This window comes from Peromyscus leucopus, chromosome 8b (assembly GCF_004664715.2).
Source record: "Peromyscus leucopus breed LL Stock chromosome 8b, UCI_PerLeu_2.1, whole genome shotgun sequence".
NCBI classification, from domain to species: domain Eukaryota; kingdom Metazoa; phylum Chordata; class Mammalia; order Rodentia; family Cricetidae; genus Peromyscus; species Peromyscus leucopus.
The window spans coordinates 20452399-20460131 of NC_051086.1; positions in this window are offsets into that span (position 1 = coordinate 20452399).

Genomic DNA, 7733 nt, shown 5'->3' on the forward strand with positions numbered 1-7733 from the left:
ATAAAAGGAAGTAGGTATTCTGTTTTATAGTCAAAGCTCTGAACTTCATTCTTAGCCCTCTAATCTGTCGTAATGTTAAATCATGTATGTCAATAGAGCTATTCCAGTTTTTAAACCTGGAATCCATGCTTGGAAATACCACATGACTCTAGACTAAAGAGGAAACATTTGTAAATTCAAAGAATAGCTTCTTTTGAACATATAAGACATGATGTGTTGGTTAAGACATCTGTATCTTGAGAAGATGTTGGTGTTTGTATTTAAAAACCCTTCTTGGTAGATAGTGTTCTTGTTTTGTGTTTTATGGTTTTTCGAGACAGGGTTTTTTTCTGTGTAGCTTTTTTGTCTTTCCTGGAACTCGCTTTGTAGACCAGGCTGACCTCGAACTCACAGAGATCTGCCTGGCTCTGTCTCCCGAGTGCTGGGATTAAAGGTGTGTGCCACCAACACCCGGTGATAGTGTTCTTTCTTTCTTTCTTTCTTTCTTTTTTTTTTTTTTTTTTTCGAGACAGGGTTTCTCTGTGTAGCTTTGTGCCTTTCCTGGAACTCACTTGGTAACCCAGGCTGGCCTCGAACTCACAGAGATCGCTTGGCTCTGCCTCCCGAGTGCTGGGATTAAAGGCGTGCACCACCACTGCCCGGCTGATAGTGTTCTTTCTTAAGACTCATGAAAATTGAAGCTTCAAGTTTATGGTTTGCTTGGGTTGGAATTTATGTGGGGTAAGAAATTGGCAAAGTGGTTTTGTATACTGTTCTTTTTACTGCTTCCTTGTTTTCTCCATGTGGTGGCAAACTTTTACTGTAAATCCAGTTTCTAAGCATTGAGGACCATACAATTTCTGTTTCATATACTTGGGTACTGTAGCTTGACAGCAGACAACAGCTAAATGGAAGCACTATGTTCAAATCCAACTTTTATATATGAACAGTAGGAATAAAATACAGATAGTAAAATTTGAATTTCATTTATTCAACCATTTTATGAAGAATTTTGAGTTTTTGAACCACTTAAACATAAAAGTCTACACTGAGGTGGGGAGGGGGATTTAAAATCAGACAGTAGATTCGATTTGGCTGGTGGGCCACGGGCCTTATTTTAAATCCCAAAGCGTTATCACAGAGATACTAATGTAGGGGCAGTAGGATGACTCAGTTCATAAAGGTGCTTGCACAGAATTATTGTAGAGGGAGAGAATGGGCTCCGAAAGTTGTCCTCTGACTTCTACATACATCACACACACTGATAATAGTAATAAATATACTACAGAAATAAAACTGTCAAAAAGAAAAAAAAAAGTCAGGTGGTAGTGGTAGATCCCAGCTCTCAGAGGGGAGGTAGAGGCAGGCAAATCTCTGAGATCAAGGCCAGCCTGGTCTACAAAGAGAGTTCCAGGCCAGCTAAGGCTACACGGAGAAACCCTGTCTTGGAAAACAACAACCAAAAAAAAAAAAAAAAAAAAGAATCTTTAAAGCTACAGTGTAATATACAGTAGTGCTTAGAAAGCTCTGGATGTCAGCTAATATCCTTCCCACACTTGCTTTTTAAAAGTTTTACTTTGTTTATTTTTTGGTGTTTTGAGACAGGGTCTTCCTGTGTAGCCCTGGCTAGCCTGGAACACATGGTAGACAAGACTGGCCTCAAACTTTCAGTGATTCTGCTGCTTCAGCCTCCTGAGTGTTTGCCTTCCAGGCAGATGTCACCACATTCGGCTTCTGTTTATATTTTTCATTTGCGAGTGCTTGGATATATTTATGGAGGAGAGTACACTTCCATGCAAGTATAATTTCTCTATTGTTTGTTTTCTTCAAACTACTAACATTTATCATTAAAGATTTAAGAACTGGCTTCAGACTGTAATGTGATGATTCTACCAATAAGTGGCAGTCTTACTTAAGTGTAAGGCTGTAGTCAGTTGCAGTGAGGGGCAAAATGAAACCTAGAGGCATAGCTTATGAACTGCTCACTTATTCAGAACTGAATTCGGTCTTTACATATCTGGTTGATATCTGTTGAATCAGGACGACTCTTGAACCACACCCATCATGCAACTGGGAGTAGTGGCTAACACCTGAGACCTCAGATTCTGGAGGGTGAAGTGGGTAAGGGTGTATTTCCAGACTAAGGTGGCCTGTCTTGCAAGAGATTATCTCAAAAAACAAAGTATAGCACAGAAAAACAACTTTGAGTTTTAGAATTTGGGCCCTACTACTTGTCAGCTGTGTGTCATTGATTTGTTTTATTGGTGTCCTTGGAAGCTCATTTTCATTAACCCATGTAATCACAGTAGTTATCCCAGAGTATAATGCCAACAGTGTAAGAACATTCACCCTAATTTCTTTTGAAACCCATTTGACCCCAACAGTATACCCAGGCTTCAGGAAAACTAGACCTGTGTGCAGAGCATTTGATCTGAAAGGGCTTGTGGGTATTCCAGAGGCTAGGTGGGGCTTGTGCATGGGGCCTGAAGGCAATATTTTTGGGGGTGGGCAACAAAAAAATAGAAGGAAATCACAAATAATAGAAACAAGAGGGGACATTATTATAGATATAATTAGTAATAACAAAAGATAGACAACTTTATTCTAATGCATTTGAAAATTTAGGGAAAGTGGGCAGATTCTTAGGAAATTATCAGTACTGATAGGAAACCCCAAAAGTTCTCTAAGGATTAAGAAAAATGAACCAGAAGTGAAGATCTTAGAATACTTCAAGTTCAGATAGCTTCTGTGCCAAATGACCCGATAAACATTGCCGGTATAAACAGACCTCAACACGTGCTTGTGTACATATACATAAAGAATAAAACAGTTTTAATTTTTTTGTAGACTGTCAAGAGGGTAGAAAAGCAAAACATTTCCCAATTCTTACAAAGCTAGTATAAGTAAAATATTAAACTGAAACCAGTAATACGTTTTTTAAAAAAGAATTTTTATAGCCAATTTTCCCTTACCTAAACAATGTGGAAATAGAGAATTAATGTAACCTGCCAAATAATGGATTTAGGAAGAAAAACCACTTATCACAATAGATGTGAAAAGCATCTGTGAAATTTAGTATCCATTGATAAAAAAGAAAAACAACTCACATATCAAGAATAGAAGGAAATTTCCTTAATAAACAGTAGCTCTTAAAAACAAAAACAAAAAGCAAAACAGAACAAAAATGTGTAGCATGTTTTATATCCAAGGTGAAATCCTGAGACCTTTGTTTTGAGAACAGAAATAAAATAAGGATGCCTGCTATCAAACTTCAAGTATGTATTAGATTCCCTAACCAGCAAAGTATAAGAAATAAAATACTGAAAAAGAAGAAACTAAGTTATCACTACATAACAGAAAATAATCCTCAGCATAAACAATTTTATATATTCTAAAGATAATGGATTAGTAAACATTTACCAATTGTCGCAGAAATGTTAAAAAAAAATACTTTCTTTTTCAGCATTCCATCAACCAAAATACAAAAGTGTAAACATGATACTATGTAAAATAGCTTCAATAATATGGAAGACCTAGAAAAACATCTAGAACAGTTAAATTTTATAGAGAATACGTTTTCCTAAGATAATTTTAAAAAAATCAACCTAAATATAAACATGTTTTTATTTTTTTATTGAAGCAAATGTAATTTACATTTTTATTAAAAAAAAAATCACAATTGGGATAGGTGACTCAGCAGGAAAAGGTGCTTCCCACTAACCTTACTACCTGAATTCAGTACCTGGGCCCCGGATGGTGGAAACAGAGAACTGACTCCTAAAAGTTGTCCTCAGACTTAACGTGTGGGGTTGGCTCAACTGGATCAAAAAACCAGCTGGCCTTAGGATGCTTCAGGCCACCATCCTTGCTCCTCATATCAGCCAAGTTTTTGAACTAATATAGGCAAATATTTTTTCAGACCTCTGAATAAGGGAAGAAATACAAAAATAAAATACAAAAATTTACTATTTACAAGAGGAAAGATTGGTCCATTTCATTACAATAAAGTTAAATTGTGTTCAGAAGATGGAGAGATGTCTCAGTGGTTAAAATCACTTTTTGGACTAGATGATCCTGGTTCTGTTCCCAGCACCAACATGGTAGCTGACACCCGTTAGTAACTCCAGTTCCAGGGGGTCGGATACCTTCTGACCTCTACAGATACTAGGCATGTACAAAGTGTACATACATATGTGCAGGCAAACTACTCATATACAATTGAGAGAGAGAGAGAGAGAGAGAAGAGAAGAGAGAGAGAGAGAGAGAGAGATTGTGTTCACAAATCATACAGTCAAATGCTACAGCATGGGAGAAACAACAGATGAAATCAGTAGAGGATTAACATCGAAAAGTTACAAATTATTTTTATTAGTATGAAACACACAGAAACTCAACAGTGGGTAAAGGACTTGAATAAGTATTTCTCAAAAATTAAATTCAAATGCTATATAAACAAGAGGTGCTTATTAGCTTTTAGAGGTGCTTTCTTTTCTTTTTCTTCTTTTCTTTTTTCTTTTCTTTCTTTTCTTTTTTTCTTTTCTTTTTCTTTCTTGTTTCTTTTCTTTCTTTCTTTTCTTCTTTTCTTTTCTTTCTTTTCTTTTCTTTCCTTCTTTTCTTTTTCTTTCTTCTTTCTTTTCTCTTCTTTTTCTTTCTTTTCTTTTCTTTTTCTTCTTTCTTTTCTTTTTCTTCTTTCCTTTTTTTCCTTTTCTTTTCTTTCTTTCTTTTCTTTTTTCTTTCTTTCTTTTCTTTTTCTTCTTTTTTCTTTCTTTTTTTCTTTTTCTTCTTTTTTCTTTCTTTTTTTCTTTTTCTTTTTCTCTTTTTCTTTTCTTTCTTTCTTTTTCTTTCTTTCTTTTCTTTTCTTTTTCTTTTCTTTCTTTTCTTTTCTTTTCTTTTTCTTTTTTTCTTTCTTCTTTCTTTTCTTTCTTTTTCTTTTCTATTCTATTCTTTCTTTCTTTTTCTTTTTTCTTTTCTTTACAAGTTAAAGTCACATGACATGTTCCCACATCCTTGAGAAAAACCATATAAATAAAAACCACAGACAGAAAAGCCAATCCTGGTAATACCACAGCTTAAAAAGATTTGTAATTTTTTTTTTCTTGAGACAGTGTATTGTGTTGTAACCCAGACTGTCCTCAAATTATGTTCCTTCTTCAGTCTCCCTGTTTAGATTACAGGTGTGTACTATGCCACCAGCAAAATATATTCTATATGCTGTTGGTGAGAACCTTAGAAACTAACTGAACACTAGATAACAAGATTTCAGGTTTTTGTGCCCTCTGATCTATTTACTCTTTTATTAAAACATTTCAAGAACTCACGAATATCAGCATTTATCTATGAGAATGTCCAGAGTGGCACTGTATGTAACTGAAATGAAAACGAAACATCTAAAACAGAAGGGACAACTCTTTTGAGAAGTCCACACCCATGTTCAGGAGTGTGCCTTAGTTTCTTCCTGAACACCTTTCAGATCTTAACCCTAGTACTTAAAACCTATTAAAACCTCTTAATAAACTCCCAACTGTGCTTAAAAAAATAGAATGGCCCCATCTGCCTAGCCCAGGTCCTGGTGCCGACAGACCCCGGCTGCTCTCAACCTTGGTCAGAGGAGCATGTGTTTGTAGTGGGCAGCAGTCAAATGTAAAGATGTATAACAGGGTCAAAATGGTGAGAATGAGAGACTGAGTGCTCAGCTGTGAACAGGATGTCTGTATTATTATTATGAAATTTTCTATTCATTTTACATACCAACCACAGATCCCCACCTCCTCCCTCTTCCCACCCCCCAGCCTTCTTCCCCAAACCTCCCCCCTTCCCACCTTCTCCAAGGCAAGGACTCCCATGGGAAGTCAGCAGAGCCTGGTACATTCAGTTGAGGCAGGTCCAAGCCCCTCCCCCCCTGCACCAAGGCTGTGCAAGGTGTCAACCTTAGGCACTAGGCTCCAAAAAGCCAGCTTATGCACCAGGAATGGATCCTGATCCCACTGCCTGGGGGACCCCTAAACAGTTCAAGCTAAACAACTGTCTCGTGTTCGTGTATCCAGAGGGCCTAGTCCAGTCCCATGGAGGCTCCACAGCTATTGGTCCACAGTTCATGGGTTTCCATTGGTTTGACTGGCCATCTCTGTACATTTTCCCATCATAATCTCAATGTCCCTTGCTCATAAAATCCCTCCTCTTTCTTATCGATTGGACTCCTGGAGCTTGGCCTGGCACGTGGCCGAGGACCTCTGCATCTGCTTCCATCAGTAACTGGATGAAGGCTCTATGATGACAGGGTATTCACCAGTCTGGTTACTGGAATACACCCTCTCGACTATTGCTAGCAGTCTAAGGTGGGGTCATCCTTGTGGATTCCTGGCAGGACATCTATATTAATGACTGCTTCCCATACAGGGATCAGGAAACATTTCAGAAGAAGGAACAGAAAGAATGTAACAGTGGGAAGATGGGGAGGAGTGTTGTGTGGGGTGCTGTCTTCTGGACATTAGGTGGCTGTATAGTCATGGATTGACATCATCAGTGGGTACCTGTAAAAAGACCTACACAAGATCAAGTCAGCCAAAATTGTACCATAGATGAGGTAGATGGCCTCAGTTCCCACTCCTTACAGTAGTCTCTGGCAGTTGATAACTGAGAGAGGAACTATCAACTTTTCGGGAGATGTGACCACTAGTAAGTTTTCCATGGATGGAACTAGTAAGTTTTCCAGTGGATGGCCTCATACCCCTGCAGATAAGGACAGCACTACCTGGACTAAATGGGTTATCAAATAAAAGCCCCATGAAGTTGTGAAGGAGGCTTGGTGAAGATATGAGGAAGTTGGAAAGGGAAAATGGGGAACAGATAGCGTCATATTTCACTGTATGAAATTCTGGAATGAAATTCTCAAAAAGGAGGTAAAACAAGAGAATGTGAGATATATCTGTTCCCAGAAAAAAACTTTTCAATAACAAACAACCTACAAGGAGCCAGGGAGGATCTTACAGATACACTGTTGAGATAGATGACAAAACACCACAGTTCACATGATTTCATTCATAAACTGTTGAAAACCAAGAAGAGCTATATGAATAATTTTGAGATTCATAGATGAGTAGTGAAACTTTGAAAAAAGACAGAGGGTTGGGGATGTGCACAGTTGGTGGAGTGATAGTGTAGCATGCTTAAAGCCCTGGCTTTGGTCCCCAGCACTGATTTGGTGGCATGTATCTGTAATCTAGGCACTGGGGAGGTGGAGGAAAGAGAAGTTCAAGGTCATCTTAGAGTACATAGGGCATTAGAGGCCAGCCTGGGTGGGATATATAAGACAGCCAAAAAAAAACCCAACCCAAGTTATCACTAAAAAATTGCATTGCAATATCAAGGATAATACTTACGTATAGAAGCAAAGTGTCATGGTCGGGAAAGAACAGATGACTTGGAGTGAGGCATCAAGTGGACTTTAGCAGAGTGGCCATATTTTTTAGTCCAGATTACTTGAATATTGCTTTATGAGTATTGAATAGTCCATAAATTTGTATTTATACAATATTCTGTAATAGTTTTCATTAAACAAATTTAAAAACTTAAAGCCATATTGTGCAATCATTGTCCAGTCCTTTTATTGGAAAACTATTGTCTGACGAGAAGATTTTGGCAAAGACATGAAGTATCAGAAGAATTCTTGCTGCCAATGTAAAGGGGATTAGGTACTCTGGAAAGCACCTAAGCATGGTCTTGTAAAGTCAATGTCTTTGATCAGAGAAAAATGA